We start from the raw sequence: 21,991 nt of genomic DNA on the forward strand, positions 1-21,991 counted from the left end.
GAAGGAGAACAAAAGTGAACGAAAACCAAAATTCAACAATTTTCAGATCACCTGGAATGACTGCAATTCAGAAGGAGAAGTAGAGGAAGAAGAGGAATCTGCCCAAGTGGCTTTCATGGCCATTGGAGATGAAGAGATAACTCATTGTAACTCTCAAACTGATAGTGATAGTGAGTCTGATGTTGATATTAATTCTTTCCTAGAAAAAATGCATAACAGCTTAAAAGAATCCTATGTTAGAAACAAGGAACTAAAGCAGAAAATTAGCTTTCTAATACAAGATAATGCAAATCTCTTTAGACAAAATAAGTGTCTTAAGCATGAAAATGAGAACCTGAAAAGGATTGAAATTGATATGCTTGTTGAACTTAACAAAAAGACAAATTTCTTTGACATACTAAGAAGTGAATAATGCAGCCTAAAAAAAAGGATGGATGATTTATGTCAATTGTTACATCATATGAAACAGAACCGCCTTCAAAAGAATGACACTGAACCTCACCTTAACACTCATCAGATAAGACTGAATCAAAATGCGAATGAGTTTGCTATCCATAGGAGAAGACAAGTCAGATTCATTAAACCTGTTCATTTGATTGATCCAATGACAGTACGCAATTTTTGTTGTCAATTTGGTCACATGAATAGCAACTGTTATGTTAAGAAAAACTTGAGAAATGGAATGAGATGCATGTGGGTTATTAGACATAATGCTAACCATGATGGACCCAAAAAGTAATCGGTACCAAACATTATATCGTGAACTACTGTGTAGGTGAACCTGGTGAACAGTGTTAAAGAATCAAAATGGTTCATAGATAGTGGATGCTCAAGACATATGGCTGGTGATGCATCACAGTTCATCAAGCTCAAGCCAAAAACAAGTGGAAAGGTTACTTTTGGAGACAATAATAAAGCCAAAACTGTTGGTATTGGTGATGTTGGTAAGAATGGTCAGACTTTTGTTCATAATATTCTTTTAGTCGACAACCTGAGTTACAATTTGCTGAGTGTTAGTCAACTATGTGATAGGAACCTGCTCGTGTTATTTAAGAAACATGAATGCCTTGTTCTTGACTCAAAGTTCAACATTGTTTTCAAAGGAAAAAGAGTTAATGACATTTATGTGGTGATTCTTGAAAAGGTTGATGCTTCCAGCCTTAGTTGTCTCAAAGTAGCAAATGAGGATCCCTGGTTGTGGCACAGAAGGCTTTGTCACTTCAATATGGAGTTGCTAAAAGAAATTTCCAAAAAGGACCTGGTTAGAGGACTTCCAAAACTCAATTTTTATAAAGATCGCATCTGTGATGCTTGCCAATTTGGAAAACAAGTCAAGGTACCTTTGAAACCAAAAAATTGTGTTTCTACCTCAAAGCCCTTAGAACTCCTACATCTTGATCTTTTTGGTCCAACTCAAACCATAAGCCTTGGTGGCAAGAGATTCTGTTTTGTTATTGTTGATGACTATTCTAGATACACTTGGGTGATATTTCTTGAACATAAAGATGATGCTTTCAAAAACTTTATTTCCCTGTTTGCCAAGGTTCAAAATCTAATTGGTTTGAAAATCATAAAAATAAGAAGTGACAATGGCACAGAATTTCATTTTTATGGATTTCCAGAATTTTGTGACAACAATGGCATTACACATGAGTTTTCTATTGCTAGAGTACCTCAGCAAAATGGAATAGTTGAAAGGAAAAATAGAACTCTTCAAGAAGCTGCTAGAACCATGCTTAGTGAATGCAATTTACCAAAGTACTTTTGGGCTGAAGCTATAAACACTGCATGCTATACCATGAACAGAGTTCTCTTAAGACCAATCTTGAACAAGACTTCATATGAGCTGTTGTTTGATAAAAAACCTGTAGTTGGTTACTTTAAAGTTTTTGGTTGCAAATGCTTCATTCTGAACGTCAAGGAGCATCTTGGTAAGTTTGATAAAAAATCTGATTAGGGGATCTTTTTGGGATATTGTGAAAACAAGAGAGGTTTTAGAGTTTATAATCGTAGAACTCTGGTTATAGAAGAAGCTATACATATCACTTTTGATGAATCTAATGGTGACACTTCCATGAGTTGCGGTGAAGATGATGATGCAGGTGTTCGAGAAGAATTAAAGAGGCTAACAATCAGCAATCAAGGCACAGCTCCATCAGAAAATAATTCAAAGGAAGATGAAAATCAAGACAGTCCTGCTAGAGAAGACAATGACAGTGACACTGGAATTCCAAATGATCTTCCAAGAGCCTGGAAATTTGTCCAAAATCATCCCAAGGAACTTATCATTGGGGATCCTTCTGAAAAGTGACACAAACCCAAGATAGAACATTTATCAATCAAACCAAATACACCAAGGAACTGCTGAAAAGATTTGGAATGGAGGACTCAAAGCAAGTTGGAACACCCATGTGCACATCTGCCAAGCTTGACAAAGATGAAGAAGGTACAAAAGTTGATGAAAAGAAGTATAGAAGTATAATTGGTAACTTGCTTTATTTAACAGCTAGTAGACCTGATATCATGTTTGCTGTGTGCTTATGTGCTCGTTTTCAATCTTGTCCAAAGGAATCACATGTAACTGCGGTAAAAAGAATCTTTAGATACTTAAAAGGAACTGTAAGTTTTGGCCTTTGGTAGCCTAAGTGTCATGAACTTCCCTTGTGTGGATTCTCTGATGCTGATTTTGGTGGCTGTAGAGTAGATAGAAAAAGTACAACTGGTATATGTAATTTTCTTGGAAATTGCTTAGTATCCTGGTTCAGCAAGAAACAGAATGCCATTTCATTATCTACAACCGAAGCAGAATATGTTGCTGCTGGTGCTTGCTGTGCTCAATTGTTATGGATGAAAAACACTTTGAATGATTTTGGTTTAGTGTATAATTTCGTACCTATGTTTTGTGATAACACCAGTGCCATTAATTTGATAAAAAATCTCATTCAACATTCTAGGACAAAGCATATAGGCATTAAGCATCACTTCATTCGATATCTTGTCCACAAGGGTGAAATTTGTGTTCAATATGTTTGTTTTAAAGATCAAATTGCTGATATCCTCACAAAAGCCCTTCCACTGGATCAATTTGTGTATCTGAGAACAAAACTGGGCGTCTCAGAAAAAATTCTCTAAGTTTCTCTTTGGTCACTTCTTATCGGACGTCCGATAGATTAAAACGAACGTCCGACAGTGTTCTTCATTCTTTTCTGAAAAATTCTGGTTCGGACAATCACTCAAAAATTGCTTCATATAAGGAAGCCACCTACCTCATTAAGTTCATTAACTTTCTTTGTCTCGGACGCAACCCTTCAGTTCTCTCTCAAAGTTCAAAATTCAAATTACTCTCTCCTCTAATCAAGTTCCAAGAAATTGATTCAATTGACACCATTACACCCCTATTGCCCGTTGTCTGAACATAAAAATCTCTTCCAACTCCCAACTGCCTCACATTTCCCTAATTTGTATCAGAAACCCTAAGTTTTTCAAATCAGACTTCTTGTGGTTGGTTCGCGCATCACCATTAATTCATATTGCACTCTTCATCTATCTTATACACTTTGCACCACTTCCTACATCAACATCCGATTACATTACACCATGGTTAGAATTAGAGGTGGTTCTAGGGGGGTCGGACGATCTTTTAGATTTAGGGATGAGGATATTGAAATTGTGGAACCCTCTACCAAAGCATCCAAAAAGAAAACTGCAAACAGAGGTGGAAAGGTAAAGCAAAATGCTCAAAGGAAGCGCGATGCTCCAACTGTTGAGCCATCTGATGAGCAGATGGAAGAGCATCACTCTGAAGAAAATCTAGGTGGTAGGAGTGCAGAAGAAATGGAGGAACCCACCCATGCTGAAGTGACTGTCTCGAAATCTCCTGGGAAAAGAAAAATGTCTGCCCAAAAGGGAAGCACTCCTCAATCAAATGCAGAGAAAAATGCTGAGGTTCAGCACACCCCTGAGCCATCTACCAGAAAATCTCCACGGACAAGGCCTGAGGTTCAGAATACTGAGTTATCTGCCAAGCAAACTGCAAAAAGAAAACGGTCTGGAAAGGAACCAGTGACTCAGCCTGCTAAGGAACCTTCTCCTCTGCCAAAATTCATTGATGATGAGGCCAGAGACAGATTTGAGTTGGTCTCACAAAAGGGTTTCATCACTCAAAGGACCATTTTTCCTCCTGAATTTCGTAAGCTTGACCTCGAACCTATCATTAAGCTCTTTGAGTTGCAAAAATGGATTCATCTTCTGTCCATCCCCAATACTTTTTACCCTGATATGCTTTATCAGTTCTTTGCAAATCTCAGAAAGGGTAACTCACACACTGAACTCATCTCTAGGGTCAACTATGTAGACATCACGTTAACTCCTGACATTGTGAATTCCATTCTGAAAACAAGTATTGAATCTGGTTTTAAAGGAAAAGTTGCAAATTTCTTTTCATATGAAGAATATCCCTCTGCCTATCATCATTTTCACGTTACTAAACTCATGACCTATTTTCAATCACATTTCAACACTCCTGCTGAGGCAAGATTAGAAGATCTTAGTCCTCAGAACTTGATAATTTTTACCATCATTTCAAATCTCTTGGTGCCCACTGATGGCCACAGAACTGATGCGAACAAAATGGAGCTTTATCTCTTTTACTGTTTTGTTGAAAAAATCAGAATTGACTTTGGGTTTGTGATGTGCAAATTTCTGCTCAAGATTAGCACTGATAGTCGTAGGAAACTCTCTTATGAAAAATTTCTGACTCCTATCTTTGCCCATTTTAAAATTCCTTTTACTGGAAAATCACCCAAAGATAGTGCCTCAACAGTTTTCTCACAAGCGTATTTTGAAAGAAAGAATCTGAAATTTTTTTAGGGCCATTGGTGTTATAAGGAAACTGTGACAGAAACTAGGGAAAAAAATCTTCATGAAACCCCTATCACTCCTAGGACTCCTCGTGATCAGTCCATGTATGTCTCTCCATTCACCATCCACCCTAGAAAATCAGCTAGTAAGTCATTCTCTTCCAATTCTGAGGTCATCTCCTTACTTGAGAACCTCAAACAACATGTTCTGCTCATTGAAGATGGTCTCATGATGACCATGTCTCCTGCCCAGCAGTCCATCTTCATTGAAAAAAGGAATCTCCTCGTGCCTCCAATCCCTGAATTCAATGAAAGTGCTCATCAAAAAGAGCCAAGACCTCAGCCCACAGAGCATACTCCTGGTCCTGAAGCCACTCCAGAGGCACATGCTTCCAGCTCTCAGCCCAAAGATAAAGGCAAGGCTCCTGTTACTGTGGAGACAATTGAAGATGATGATGAGGACACTGAGGATGAAGACCAAGTGGATCCTGAGCAATTTCGTCTAACCAGGAGAAGGCCTGGATCATTAAAAATCACCATCTAAGCACTACTAGGACTTTGCATTTCATCATTAGGACATTAGTTCATCTTTTGCATTGAAAAACTTCTGCTATGAATTGAGGATCATAATCCTCTTTTGGTCTGTAAAAATGATGTTATTCTGTTAACTGATGTTTTTCTTCTATGAATGGATGCTTTTATCATTTGCTGATAATGTTCATATATTGTTCTGGTTTGTCAAATTGATAATGTCTATTGAATGCTGGTATGGCTGTTTTATGATGACAAAAAGGGGGAGAAAATGGATATGAATCGTATAAATGAGGGGGAAAATGGATATGGATCGTATAAATGAGGGGGAGTTGCGAATACTCTGGTCATGGAATCTATAAGGAAGGGGGAGTCGAGTTAAGGAGGAGTTGAATCCTTTTTTGATCCATCCAATATTTTGTCATCATCAAAAAGGGGGAGATTGTATACTCAGTTCATAACTTTTGATGATTACAAAACAATTGGATGCTACTAATATTCTTTGAAGAGTTCATTTCAGGATTTGGAACAAAAACCAGATCAAAGACCTGAAGCCAAAACTGGATCAAGGTTTGACAAATTACTGTCGGACGAACAAAAGAACCATAACGGACGGCCGACAACCATTGAGTGACTTCGGACGCATGAAGAACTCACACTCGGACGTCCGAAGGTAATATGTCAAGACATCTATGATCACTGACCTCGTTCGGACACACAATACCTCTATACCGGACGTCCGACAAACGTTGCTGTGCTTCGGACGCAAAACACTGGAGCATCGGATGTCCGATAGAAATGAAGAAGGATTTGGAAGTTCACTTTCGAACGTATACTGTGGAGGGACCGGACGTCCTAAGAATTGCAAGAAATCATCTTGAACTCACTGTCTTCGTTCGAACGCATATAATCAGAGTACCGGATGTCCGACACTACCAACGGCTAGCTGACCTTCCATCTGCCTTCTATCCGTTGACAGCATTTATTGAAGAATTTTTTGGTCCCTTATAAATAGGGATTAGTCAACTCTTCAAAATGACTTTTACACATTAAGTCTACATCAGATCTTGAGTGATTCAAGTGTGTGAATACTTCAAAAGGAAGATTTGTACTCTTAGTTGTGTCATCTCTTTTTAGCTTTTCAAGTGTGATTCAATTTCTTCAATAGTGTAGCTTTGTGAGGGTTATCCGTGTGATTGTAAAACTTCCTTGCTTGATCGAGTGAGACTTGAGGCAAGAAGGAAGTGATCCTTCATTTGTACACAAGAGATTGGTTGATAGTTGATCATATTGAAGAAGCTTGATATATAAAGTGATATTCAAACTTAGTCAAGTTTGAAATTTGGTTTGCAATTCTATCCCTTCATTTACTGTCTTGCTATATATACATATATATATATTGCTTACCTGTTTTACTCACAAATTGCTTGTGCTAATCGATCAACTGCTTTTCTGTGAGGTTCTCTTGAAAAAGAAAAATAGGTCAAAAAAAGGGGGTGACTCATATCTTAGCTTACTTTTTTAGATAACCTAATTCACCCCCCTCTTAGGTTGTCCTCGATCCTTACATAAACCTTGTAGCTTAATTTGAATATCAATGTATATGTTAAGTTTGATATTGTTATTTCATTTCTTCTCTATGGACGCAGTATCTTTCTCGAGTTACGCATGAGTGAGTCCTGAAAAGAGTTGGGCAGGCGGTCCGCTAAACCCTGGGGTACGCCCTAGGGGGAGGTGGGGTCGTCACACTGGCCGAGTAGGAACTAGCATCGTTTCCTTTAACTGTGAGGTGATTTTGTGGTAAATTTGTCTAGGGTACTTGGTAAACCCTTAAACTCTATTTTTGTGTTGATTTTTAGTTGAAATGAAGATGTTTCATTGGTGTTTTCCTCGAATTTTTCTAGCTGCAAATTAATTGCTGGCCGGCAAACTGATGGTGATGTATTTCACCTTGTTTTTCAACCTTTTCATGTTAAGTTTTGGCCAAATCTTGTTCTAAACATTTGTTAAGACTCTTGTGGGTTGAACTTGAGTGAAAACCATAAGTTTTGGAAGGTGGAAACCTCATGTTGTGCTTGTTTCTTTTCAAAAAAAAATGGTAGGATGGCAGCCTACTTGTCCTGCTGTTTGTAGCCTTAAAGTCCCCTTATTTGGTGGTCTTTTGAACTCAATCTTGCTCATGTCACTTGCTAAAATCTTGAACTACAATGGTGTGTTGAATTGGAGTGAATCTAAAACTTAAAAAGGTAAACTACCTTGTTTTTCGTTGGTGTTTTCCTGCTAGAAATTTCCAGCAATGAAATGAAATGTGGAACTCTTTGGATGCTCATGTTTCTTGGATCCAAATGCTCTCATTTCACTCCAAAACCATACTTGAACCATTGCCCTAGAATGCACTTGGATTTTCCTTGATTTGCACTTTCAAATTTATCTTTGAACTTTGTGTTTTTGAGAGGACCAATTTGGATAGGTGTATGGCATAATTGAGTCTAAAATGTGAAATTGGTTCACCTAAACTTTGGATGGTTGGACCATAATATCTTTTAACTTGGTTGCTCATAGGGTTTGTGTGACGCCCGAAAGAAGAAGAAAGGAAATTTCTGTGAACAGTGAGAATCCGGCCGGAAATTCGGCCAGTTCTTGGCCGGATTGGCAGGGATTTTGGAAAAAAATTTTGATTTCGCCACTACCACGAATCCGGCCAGCAATCCGGCCGGATTGTGACGTGGCACTTTGGCAGCCAAGTTTGACCGGCTGATTTCTTACATTCTTATCTTGTTTCTTGGCTGAGCTATCTTTATTTCTTGTCCTTGCTTGGCCGGCTGTTTGAGAGAGAAAACAAGAGAGGAAAACTCCATTTATTTTCCTTTGATTTCCTTCACCAAATCTTGAGTTTTAACCGCTAGTTTTGTAATCTATTCCATACAAGTGCTCACTAAGGAGGTTTAAAGCTATTGGTGGAGTTGTATTGGAGGAGGAAGTACTAAACTACCAATTTTCTTGGGGTTTGAAGGTATCTTTCCAAGAACTTCCTTTCTATTTCAATTAATTGTTAATTGGTGGGTTAGAGATGTGATACATGTGGTTTATGAGGAATATTTCATGGGTTGAAGTAGTTTTATGGTGAATTTCAGTTTTATGATGAAATTCTGCTCACATGTGATGCTTGAGGATTAGCCATGGATTGATAGTTTTGTTATGTGTAAAATTGAGCTTATATGTGCTAGTTTCACTTGCCTACGAAAATTCCAGCTTGTGTAGGTTAATATCAATTTTAGGGTTTTGAATTGGGGCTTAATTGTGATTGGTTTTAGAGCTATCAATTGGCTCATATTGAAGGGGCATTGTGGCCTAATTAGATGTGTGGTGTATCTTATGATTCGTATGTGTAATTGTGGTTATATGCAAAGGTTAGTTTAGAAGTGTAATTTCAGTTTTACCTTGTTTCTAGACTCAACTTGGACTGCAAATTTCTCCATGTTTTAGACTGAACCAGCTTTTGGACAAAACATGAAAGTTGTAGATATGTGAGTTAGCTATCTACATACAAAATTTCAGATCGATTAGAGTACTGTAGCCTATGAAATGACCGAAATATCCTCAACTGCCCATAAGCCCTGTTTCACGGACAGTTTTCCATTTTTCTCTGAGATGTCATTTTTGTTCATGAAAATGTATGATTTGACTTTGGACGTCTTCATAAGAAATGTTGGTATATGTCTTGGCTTCGAAACGCCTTAAGATTTGTTTCAATCTGATAAGTGTAGCTTCAATTGTGATTAAAATTCCAAAAGGTGATAGGAACTTGATGATTTTAGAATTCCCTTTGCTTGACATGATATTTGTGATCTAGGGCTTGGACTTGAGCAAGGCAATGACTTATGATGGATGAGATTCATGAGCTGTGGTTGGTGAGTGATTTCATAACTATTTCCAAAGTTACTTCTTGAACTAATTCTTGCATTGATTACTCGATTGCATATCGTGTGTGCTTGTGTGTGTGCCATGAAATGTTTTGGCTCAAATAAGTGCTTGGAATTCGTGTGCTTAAACTCAACGTCTCCACCACTGTTTATTTGGAGCACTGATGGCTCCCTATTACCGTTTGATTGTTACTGGATTTGTTTGAGAGTTGGATGTTTAAGTACAATGATTTCCCTGGCTCACAAGAGCAATAAACGTACATTTGATCACTGATTCATGACATCATCGAAATGCACTATTGTGAAGCTTATTTGATTTCTGATTTTTACTGGACACTCGCTGAGCTTCTAGCTCACCCCAAAACATATTTTCTCCCCACAGGGCTCGAGGCAAAGGAAGCACTGGTATTAAGTTCTTCGTGTGACTGGATGGATTATCTCGTGTACAGTTTGTTTTAGATTCATCTTGTGCAATAGTTGGGATTGTTTGAATGTTTGGAATTGAACGAATGTATGGGTACATTCTACGCTTGGGAATTAGTATTTGCTTCGTTATGATATGTAAATTCATGGAGAATTTGGTGTAATATTTGAGATGTGCATTGTAATTTAATTGAGAACTGTAGTGAGTGAGTGAGTCCTGGCGAGAGTTGGGCAGGTGATCCGCCGAACCCTTTGGTTCGCCTTAGGAGAGGTGGGGCTGTCACAGTTTGACGGTGAATACTAGAATAACCCGAAGAAGAACGTTTAACGTTGCTCTGCTTTGAACTGGTAAGTATACCACTTACATGGCTTGTTGTTTAAGTGAATTACTATGTGATTGAAATTTATGAATGTATGACTATGATTTTGGTTTACTCTGGGTTGAACAGGTATGTACTTTATCACACTCAATCCCACTTGATTGTTTGACTGTTCTACTGTTCGTTTGAAATATGTTACTTGTGCTTGAATTGAATGTCGTTTGGAACATACTATCCAACGACCACACTGTGAACTTGGACCCAAATCCCATTGGTTAGTTAATTGAATCGAGCCAGCAAAAGTTTGGTCTAGATAGATTGACAGGCCATGGGAAAACTGTTACTAAATCACTGAATACTGTTTATTCTGAAATTTGGTATATTCGAGTATTGCCCCCACTGTTTATTGTTCGGGTCGAAAAAGGGGTATGATTGGTGAACGAAAATTGGTGTAAAGTGAAGGTCTATGGACAATATTCTTGGTTCTTTAAACATTGACGGAGTGTCAATGAGCTTAGATCAAGCTACTGCGACTGGAAATTTGGCTCTCACAGCTACTGCGACTGGAAATTTGGCTCCTGAGAGCCAACTTTATCCTTTTATTCTGTAAATTATGGTACTTGTTTATGTGAGGACTCGTACTTTTATTCTTAATTTCACCTATTTTAAATTTATTTGCATTGGCATGTTATTTAATTTTATTATTTTAGCATGAATTTTACTCAAATCATATTTTTATCGCTTACGTGGCAAAAACTTTTCAAAAGTCGCACCGGCGCGACTAATTGGGGATTTGGAGAATTAACCTCGAACTAGTAAGAATGAGTATTAGGGGTGTAAGGGAAACTACTTTGGAAGATTAGTATTTGAGAGTAGGAAACAAGAAGGAAACTAATAGTGCATGACACTATTCGGTCACTATTCCTAGTTGACCTTTTTAACCACCCAAAGCAAGCTTTCTTCTCAACTACGCATCACAATTCAAAACTTCATCTTCTCTCCTTTTTCTCCCTCATTGGCCGAACTCTTGAGCTCCAAAAGAGGACAAGAAAAACTCAAACTTCAACCACAAATCTTGCTCCAAGAATTCCTCCAACACCTTCAAACCTTTGGGAGTTGATCTAGCTAGAAGAAAGCTCTTACCTTGTGGTGATTTCTTGGTGGATTGGTGCTGCAAATCTTGGCTCTAACTAGGGTTGAAGAAGCTTGGGTGAGGTAACTAGCTTCACTTCACTTGATCTTTAGTTTCATGCAAGATTTAGTAGTAGTTATGGGTTGTTATGCAAGGGTATTTGAAACCCTAAACAAAGCTAGGCTAGATGACTTGAGGAAACCCTTGTCTTCTTGATTTATGCTTAGGTAGATGCCTTGAAATAAATTACTATGTAGTGGACTTGAGGATTTCTTGTTTGTTTGGTTGTTATTTTAGTGATTTCTAGCTTGATTTTGGCTTGAAAGTTGGAGAGAAAATTTGAAGAGAAAGAGAGGAAGTGCTGGCCGAATTTTTGTTGATTTATTTTCGAATTTTGTTGTTAAATTACTGTAAAAATACTTGTTATATGTTGGGTTGTGTGTGTGGAAATTATCTTTCAAAAATCATTTCATTTGATTGGGTAAAAATCAAGTTTAGAGAAGAGAAACAAATCTGAAAAATTTTGCTCAGGACAGCCAACCAGAGTATATTCAACTGCATATAATTATTCGTTCAGGAGTCAAAATCAAGTACCGTTAGCGGCATTTGAAACTAGACTTTGAGGGCTTTCCAACAGTATAAAATACCCCTGCTAATTCGTTTTCTATGAGCCGTAGTGAATCGGAAAAGTTGACTGATTTGCTCCTACTGTTTTACCCGAGAGACCTGCACAGCTACATCTTGTAGCTCGTTTTCACTCCTCTTGTGAAATGAATTTGAAGACAATTTCTTCTAATGATTTTTAGTACCTTGAATGTAGTTTTCAACGCCATAAACCACACTAAATTTGGACTTGTGTAGCTTTAGTTATGACATGATTTCAAAACTGTGTCGATGCTCCAAGGCTGGAAATTCGTGAACCAGGTTTCAAAAATCAGTTTTCATGAAACTGTTGTATCTTGGTGTAGAAACATCCGAATTGAGTTCTGTTTGTTGCATTTGAAACTAGATTTGGAGTTCTTTCTGTAGTATAAATTTCAAGGGCTGATTCTATTTCTATGAATTTTTCCAAATTTCCAAATTTCACTGAAAATACAAGACAGTTTAGCTCTGTTCTTACTGAAACAGTGATTTGGAGCTAAGATTTGACTGATTTCGGATTCGAATCTGGGAAATGTGTCTTCTAGAGGGTTTTAGTTCATTGAGTCTATTTTCCAATGGTATAAGATTTACAAATTTTGGACTTATGGAACTCAAGTTATGATTTTTCAAAGAAGGTTGCCAAAACTGAATTTTCCCTTGTAAAGTGACAAAATTCCAAAGTCACTTGGAAACATTTTCTAGGTTACAAGCATAACTTTCTTGATTATTTGCACCTCATTTCATACTTGAAAAATGGATTTCACTCCCTAGTCGTATATTCTTGGTTTCCATGAAATTGAACAATAAAATGGAGCGTTTTAGCTAGAGTAATTCTTGAAGAATTTCATTAGTTATATATTCGAAACTTGAAACTTTTAACTTCAACCTTTACTATGAAAATGAATAGCGTTTTGATGGATTTTGACTCCATAAGGTTAGAAAATGTGAACGCTCCTTTATATTCTAAAACTTGGGCATAAAATTAGAAGTTTTGAGATATGAAAACCATCTTCCCTTTCCTCGATTTTCGTGCCAAAAATTGAGTAGGGTACTTTCTTCTTGGAATCAATATTTCTTGCCACGACTTTTGAGTTCTCCTTGAGTGTTATTTCAATGCTTAAGCGAAAAAGTCTCTTTTAACTCGACTTGAGCTTGCAGCTTTGAATGTGGGTAGCAAGAGGACATTTTTCTGATTAGCCTTGGTCGAATACCTAGGTAATCATGATTGTACATGTCTCAGGTGATCACGTGGACGCCGAGGAGCTTGTTTGACCTCCTGGTTTTGCTCCCGTTTTTGCTCTTGACTTTTGGTGAGTGTCAAGTGCATGTTTCATGTACTATGATTGAAATGATATTTGTACAAGTGTTATGTGAAATTGTTATGATTCGTGAACTTTTCGAGGCGAGGGTGTACTTTATCGCCCTTGTCATCTCCCTCTTAAATACTTGTTACTTGAAATATAAATTTGTGTGACTTGAACTTGTACTTGAACATGCTTGTAATCGTGAGTACTGAGCGGCAGCATGTACCACACCCTATTCGGGTGGGAGGTACCTCTCATCCTGACTCAGTACTATGACCGATTTTAAGTCGATTGGAGCATTGTCTTATCGACCACTTATACTCGTGAGGACACCCAAAACCCAATGGCTAGCCATTCAACTCAAGCCAGCAAGGGCTTGGTTGAGGAGGTTGGTGAACCTTGGGCTCATATACTTGACTTACTTGGATATATTCGAGTAATATCAAAAAACTTGTTTGATGTTCGGGCCCGGTAGGTGGTGTAACGATGGACGGAAATTGGTGAAAGTGGGGTTCTACGGACTTGTTACTTGCTCAGTTGACGAAGTGCCAACATTTGAAAATTGTGGATCAAGATTATCGATGAAGCAGTGTGGATATATCTCCTGAGAGCTCATGTATCCTTTTACGTGCGTTTTACTTCCTATTTGCACACTTAAATGAAATTTCATGTTAAGTCGTTTTAAGTGTGATATTTGATTTAATTTGTACTACTTGCTTGCTTGCTTGCTTGATTTTTCTTGGCCTCACTGAGCATTAGCTCATCCCTTTTAGGTGTTTTCCTTAACAGGTTTGGAAGTGGAAGTTGGTGATTCTAGACTAGCGGCGTTTGGTGGAAGCTAGTATATCTTTTGTATGTTATGGGAGACATTTGAAGTGTAAATTTTGTTAAACTTGGATATTTTAAATTGTAATTATAAATGGTAGTCTTGAGAGTTTTGGACTTGTATATTCGAAGTATTTCTTTATTACAAATCAATGGTTGACTTGTGGTTCTTTATTAAGTTTGAATGAGTGCGCGAGTTCTGATGAGAGTTGGGCAGGCGCCTCGCTGATACCCTAGGGTTTGCCCTAGAGAGAGGTGGGGCCGTCACAGTTTATCTCTCAATTTGTTACTCATATGTTTATCTCTCAAATTGTTACTCATATGTGATTTTTCTTTCCGTTTTATTACTGACTGCATGTCCCTGTGGTATCTTATTGGGCCAAAGCTCATCCTATTATCTTTGTTTTCCTTACAGGGGTGAATACTTGATCTCATGATTTTGGAAAAAGTTGTTCTAGTACTAGACCTTAGGCATTTTGTTTAAACATCTCTGTAGTAGTGAACATCCTATGTATTTATGTAAGTTCGAATATTTTGATTTGTACTCTAAGTTTGAACTGCTAGTGACTGTATTGTAAATAACACTGAGTTGTAAAATGCTTGAGGTTTGTTATTTCCGTTCTTTGTGCTCGGACAGTGTGAGAAAGGTTAGCCAGTCCTGGCGAGAGTTTGACAGGCAGTCTACTAATTCTTGGAGTGCGCCCTAGAGAAGGGTAGGGCTGTCACAATAACACTTTGCCCCAATGAACTATAGGGTAGCCTCACTTTGCGGCCGCCCCTGGAGAACAAAAGAAATATACATACACTTTGCCCCATCTATCTTGTAAATGTTAGGTTATCAAAACATGTGAAATTTTTGCTTCCAACATTGCCCTTAATATTATTCACACTTTTCTCCCTTCATCCAAAAAAATGTACACTTTGCTTTAATAATTAGCAATTCTATGTATTATATATTGAATAGATAAGAAAGTTATAATATAATTATAATACTTAAAATTAACATAATTTGCACTAAAACATTATTGATGAAAAATGCCATAAGTGTGTGTGTATATCTTTCTATATCATCACTTTACTATTAACATTTCCTTACAATGTAGTTTTGTAAGTTTCTTTCAAGATTGAATTAGAATCTTCCATAGTAGAAAAAGTGAACTATGAATAATCCCATGTTCCATAATATCTTTTGAAATATGTAAAATTAGCTTTTAAATCTTTAATCACAAAAAATCAAAAAATGAGTTATGTAAAAATTTAATAAATTTGATATCGATAAATTAAGTATACCCTTTCTTACTCTTGGAGCAAATATTGTAATTTAAAAAGCTATTTGTATATTTTAGTTTAATTAAGTATAAAAACATAATTGTTATTTTCTATGTGTAAACTTATATTGAACATTATATATTTTATGCTTAGTTTTTGACAAGTGCTTTTAAATTTTTTATTGATAATGTTTTGTCAACATGTTTTGTTAATATCAAATTTATTAAACTCTTACATAACTCATTTTTTCATTCTTTTGAGGTTAAAGATTTTAAAGTTAATTTTAAATATCTCAAAAGGTATTACGGCATATGAAATTATTTATAGCACATATTTAACTATAAATGTTTTCAATTCTATCTTGAAAAAAGGCTTATGAAATTACATTGTAATGAAATGTTATATATATATATATATGATAGTTTTGATCAATACTGTTTTGGCAACATGTTTTAGTTTTAAATATTAAGTTATATTATAATTGTCTTATTGGTTCAATATATTATATATAGACATGCGAATTATTAAACCAAAGTGTATAATTTTTTTTTTTTTTTGGTTGAAGGGAGGAACAAAGTGTGAATGATACTAAGGGCAAAGTTGAAAGAAAAATTTTCACATGTTTTGAGGACCTAACATTTACTAGGCTAGGGGGGGCACAATTTGTATTTGCTTTGTTCAGGGGGCAAAGTGTTATCAACCTTATTTATAACTCATATTTCTTTATAGAGTTTGGCTGACCAGTGTCCCCCGGTACTGGTTAACAAGATTTCAGGTGTCAAATTGTCTTCCAAGACACTCTTTAAAAGGGATTCAATTGTAAATTTTTTGGCAAAAGTGTAACTATTTTGGAAAAATGTTTAGTTTCAAGAGGTGTGATAAAGATGAATGTGTGCAGTCACATGCCAAGTTATGTATAATGTACGTGTATTAGCGAGTACTCCAGGGATATTTGATAAAAATATCCTTCTTTATAAAGTAGATTAGTATAGCATACTTATATAGTGTTGTTTAATGGGTGCTTATTAATTAGTAAGTCTGTCTTGGATGCCTAATGGGCGCTTATTAATATGTACCTTAGGTGTTAGATTGTTAGAAAAATAAAATTAATTAGAGAACGTGTATAAATGTAAGGGAAGGTAATAATTATTAGCGTATATATATACATGATAGGTTATGTGTGATTTAGGTGTTAACAAGTACCTAATCGGCAGGAGAGGGTTGAATTAGGTAGTAAGGTGAGATGGATTATAAGTAGGAGGTTTTAGATTCAAGACCTCTCACTGTAAAAATAAATATCTAATCGGCGCTTGTTAGACAAATCCTTAATAATACACTTAAATTGTACCAAATTTACTATGTGAATAAACATGTAACAATTACTACCTTTGCATTTTGACACTTTTTAAAATTAAATGAACTTTTTTAAAAAAATTAACGCCTTAAATCTCTCTTAACGAGTGCCCCCAATCACCGGCTAACCAAACTCAATTTTACCTCGTAAGTTGGTTATATTAACAATTCACTCACGCGTTCATTAAAAACAAGAATATCCTTCTTGTCTACATTGTCTTTCTAATTGGTACGATGTCTAGTGAGTATATACTTTGATAAGAAAAGATGACTGGAGCGAAGGATTTATTCAGTTCTAGACTCAATGCAATATTCTGCAGATAGAGTAATTCTTTGCTTAGATAATTAGCATACGTTAAAATAAGATGTATTAATTACTCACTAATGACTTTTCAACTATATTGGGGAGAAATGGATTAGGTGATTCAAGAGAATGACTGTAAGTAAAAGATTTTGGACGTGGTATGTGGCTCAGACCGTTACATGTGAATTTTAAACGTAATAAGCATTGCATGTGGCTCAGACCGTTACATGTGCTATATGGCATTGCTAAAGCCTATAAGGAATGTGGAAAGGTCATTTGAGCTGTGATAAAGCCTATAAGGAATGTGGAAAGGTCATTGGAACTGTACAAAAACTGAAGTGAAGATTAAACGAATGATATGTATAGAACAATATCAAATTCGATTAGAAATCAAGCGGATTTTGTTTTTTAGGCATGCAGTAAAACTAAACTTTCTATCTTAATTACTTTTACTTTTGCTTTTGCACTATCATTTTCTTTTTAGATTTTTTCGTTTTTGTTTTTTTATCTCCTGTGCTATTAGCATTTGAATACATAAAGTAAAAGTTTTAGCTTTGTTAATTTGATATTATACTAGATTGGTGGCAACTCATTTATTTTTTAGTTTATGAGAAATATCCTCTATCATAACAAGGTCTTTATTTTCCACATTATGAAGCCAATTTAATCAAAGAAGTTGAATTATTTAAATATATATGAACAAAATGGAGATATAGGTAAGCAATTATCAATAGTAATAAACAACAAATAACTAAATCATCCATTATTGTTATTTGTCTTTTCATGTTTTACTATAAACACCTCATTAACCTTTCTTTCTTACGTGATTTGTTATATGTTTAATCTTGAATAATTTTTTTTTGTAATTATTTTAGCTAGGGAGAGTTACTTTAAGAAGTCGGGAGGTGGAAGGAAGAATTGAACATGTAGTTTTGAATTCTTGAGGTCTCAATCTTAATTAGTAAACTAGGGCTTTTTCGGCTTATTTTGAACATTTGAGTAATTGTTAACTATTATTAGTTTATATATAGATAAATTGTTGAAGTACTAGATTAACTACGACTTACTATGTTAAGGTTCAAATGTTTTATGGTAGTATACTTTATAATGAATTATTATGAGTGAATTTAACAAATAAATAAATATACAAATAAATGTGTTAATGAAAGCTAAAAAGTTTAGTGTATGGCTAGTGTCTTGTGAGAGTAAGAAAAAAAAAATAAGTAGAAAACCAAGAGGGAAAAAAGAAAGATTGGAAAAAAAAAAAAAAGAGTAGAGAAATATAACTGAGGCAGCAGGTATAGGAATAGTTTTGTCCAAAATTGTCATTAAAGCAGAAGGGAAAGAGGGAGGGTAAAGCAGTGTTGTTAGACCCAGACAAGATAGGTTGATTCGACCGGTGCGACCGTGAACCGGCCTTCTTTTCGAATTAGTTTGTAGTATAAAACTATTTTGGTCAAAAACCGGTCAAAAACATCAAAAACCGGCTAAACCAGTGACCTGATTCGATTGGTTGATCTGGTTCTCAAACTTTTCTTTCTTTTTTTTTCCAAACATAATTTAAATTACCTAAATTGTAACACTTTCATTTATTAATAGGAATAAGAAAATGCCACACATTTAGTATAAATATCAAAATCACTCACTTTCCTAAATGATTTCTAAATCAAGATATTTTCATCCCTATGATCTCATTAATTAAGCTTCAGTAATTCCAACTTGCATTATTTTGTAAAATTTAGTTTTTTAAGTAGTTTTGAAGAATGGACATATTTTAACCATGAATTTACATTTTATATATAATTATTAGGAGTATATTTGATTGCAAGTTTAATATTTTTGGAATATTTTTCATGATTGGCCAAATATAACCAAGAACTGAATTTCAATATTTCTAAAACTTATAAAAATATAAATTAATTATAACATATTGTTGATATCAGCGAATTTTTTAGAACCGTCTGATCAATTCGACCAGTTAACCCTTGACCCAGTAGATTAGCTGAGTCGCTATCCGGTCCAAGTTTAACAACATTTGTGTAAAAGTGCTTCATAAAAAGGTTTAGGTGGGTAAATGCAAGTCGGGTTTGTAATTCAGACAATTTAGTGCATTTAACCCTAAAATTTAATACCGAGTAGTTAGCAGAAATTATGGGATCAATTAATATAATCCATATCATTAACCATTAGAATTTTGCTCGTACCTTAGCACGGTCTTTTTTCTTATTTATTATGAATTTATACAAATATGAATAATTCAAATATGAAAATGAACAACAATCCTACATGTTTATTCATATTAACTTTAAAAAATTAATGTATTCCAAATGTTCCATTATTTACTAATTTTAAAAATTTGTTTACATACTTTTACTATAATATGATAGTATATATCAAATAATGTAATCTATATCAAAAACTTGGTAGATATTCTTTTTTTTTTATAAATATTCTTTTAGATAATTTAAATTTTTATAATGACCATAAACCTAGACCTATATATTCACATTTAATTAAGTAGAAAAGATCCAGCAATCTAGTTTTTTTCATCAATAAATATTTAATTTCCAACAATATTGGTAAATCTGTCGGTGTAATAGTTAATTCTCTTTTTGTACTAAGTTAATTCAAAATTAAGGGAAGAGATAATGAACAATTTGAATACTAATCAATGATTGGTGGTGAAAGGAAGTGATTTATGGAATATGTAAGATTTTAATAATTGTGATTTGAAAAAGCTTTTAATATAGTTCTATGTAATAGTTTCATCAAAACCATTAAGATAAAGTTAGTCATTTTTTAAAGTTATTTTAGATAGCATTAAGATAAGATTAGTTATTTTTAAAGTTATTTTAAAATTAGGGATAATTTTTAAACATATAATAGAGTATTCAATATGGGTAAAACCCAAATAACCCATAACCCGTTGATTCTTTTTAATTAGGCATGCCATATAGGAATGAGAAACAACTCTAATTAAAACAACTCTAATTATATATATGTGTGTGTGTGTGTGTGTAACTGTGTATATATAGATGCTCAAGAAAATCATCAATAATTAACCATGCTTATAACTGAAGTCCGATATGTATGTGGTTCGAACTTCATGTTGAACTAAGTTGAACATCCGATCTACAAGTATCGCTTAAGGCCCCGTTTGCGGTGGCGGTACTTTTGGTTAAGAAGTACTTTTAGGTGTTAAAAATGCTTTTGAAGCGTTTGGTCAACATCATTTTATAAAATTAGGAGTGAATTTTTTGGTATTAAAAGCACTTTTAGCGAAAACTCAAATTTGGTGCTTTTAGAGTAGCTTTTGTGATTTAAAAGATAAAGCGTTAAATTTAATCATTTATCCTATATTATCAACTAAATAAAGAGATAGATATAGTTAAAAATTTTCAAATTACACATTATCCAATACAATAAGTAATTATTGAATTATGTATCCAAATAATATATTTAAAAAGCACTTAAGCACATAATAAGCACTTTTATTAAAAGCTCTATTAAAAAAGTACTTTTTAATAAGCTACCACAACCCCAAAGTGGCCCTAAGTCTGATCTAGTTTTTCACTAAAATGTTTATAACTATAATATTTTTTAAAAAATAGATAAAGGAGCATTCTAATGGGTGCCCGGTATTCATTGGGCACTAATTAACACCCTTAATTTACACCTAAATTACCATGCTAATATGCACACAGTCATTATTAATGCACTCTTGCATTTATATGCTTTTTTAAATTAATTATACTTTTTTTTTTCAGAAAACTAACATCTCAATGAGTGTGTATTGAACATCCATTAGTCAAACCGATAGATTAATTATAGGTTTGCCAGGGCTTTTGGGGCAATGCCATTTGTTTGTAACTCTAACACAAAACACTAAGGTACAACTTGATTTTCAATTTTGGTGGTAAAAAATTTAATTGTATCATCGATGGTTAACTTTAAAGCTTACCCCCATCTAGATCGTACGATCAATATTTAAATATTAGCAATTAGGGCAATTTACATAGGGAATCTCTAAAATACTTTAATTGTCAATTTTTTATTCTTTATCTATTTTAAGTCTCAAATTGTTCCCTCAATAAATAAAAGTGTTAATATATAGCCTTTAGTGTAATTTTCACCATTAGATTTCTCAAAATTTGCCTTTAGATCAAATTTTAATTTTTTATTGTTAAGGGACAAATTTAAAACTTGAAATAGATATGAAGCCAAAAGTTGATAATTTAAATAATTTAGGGGTTCCTAGGTATTTTTTTTCCTGTCAACACACCACCAAGGTCTAACTTAATTTTTTCCAAATTCACTCATAGGGTCAAGACTTAATTTTTCCTCTTTCCAAATACACTTTACCCCTATGAAAACTTGTCAATTTTAAAAATTTTAACTCCATAAAAAACAAGAAAAGAGAGAGAGAGAGAGAGAGAGAGAGAGAGAGAGATTTATGAAAAAATTGATCTTTTGTTGCTGAAACTATTTATAGTCACTATTATTGCCTTTTTATTACCAAAAAAAAAAAAGAGAAGTTTGATATAATCTCTGGTTTCCTCCTCTAAATTTAAAAATAAGATATATTAGTCACCGTCAATAATGTCAGTTAAGTATTTAATATTTGACTAATTTGAGGAACAAAAATTAAAAACAATATAACTCCTAACCGTTTATGCAGAAGAAAATTCAATATCAAATATTTATGTACAATAGATACCATGCATATTCTTTATGTATTAAAATTTTCCCCCTTATTAATGGTACATTATTTAATTAATTGTATTATCAATGGTTAACTTTAAAGCTTACCTACATTTAAATCATATAGTCAACAATTAAGTATTATCAATTAGGGTAAATTACTCAGGAATCCTTAAACTATTTGAATTGTCAACTTTTTATCTTTTATCTATTTCATGTCTCAAATTAGTCTCTTAATAAAAAGAAAGTGTTAAGTGTTGATACTTTAGTGCATTTTCACAGTTAGATTTCTCAAATTTTGCCTTTAGATCCATTAATTTTAACTGCAGATGTAGACTAAAGGATCAAATTTTAATATTTTAAATTATTGAGGAACCAATTTAAAACTTAGAATAGATGAGAAGC

The sequence above is a fragment of the Coffea arabica genome, chromosome 2e (assembly GCF_036785885.1).
Source record: "Coffea arabica cultivar ET-39 chromosome 2e, Coffea Arabica ET-39 HiFi, whole genome shotgun sequence".
In the NCBI taxonomy this organism is placed as follows: Eukaryota; Viridiplantae; Streptophyta; class Magnoliopsida; order Gentianales; family Rubiaceae; genus Coffea; species Coffea arabica.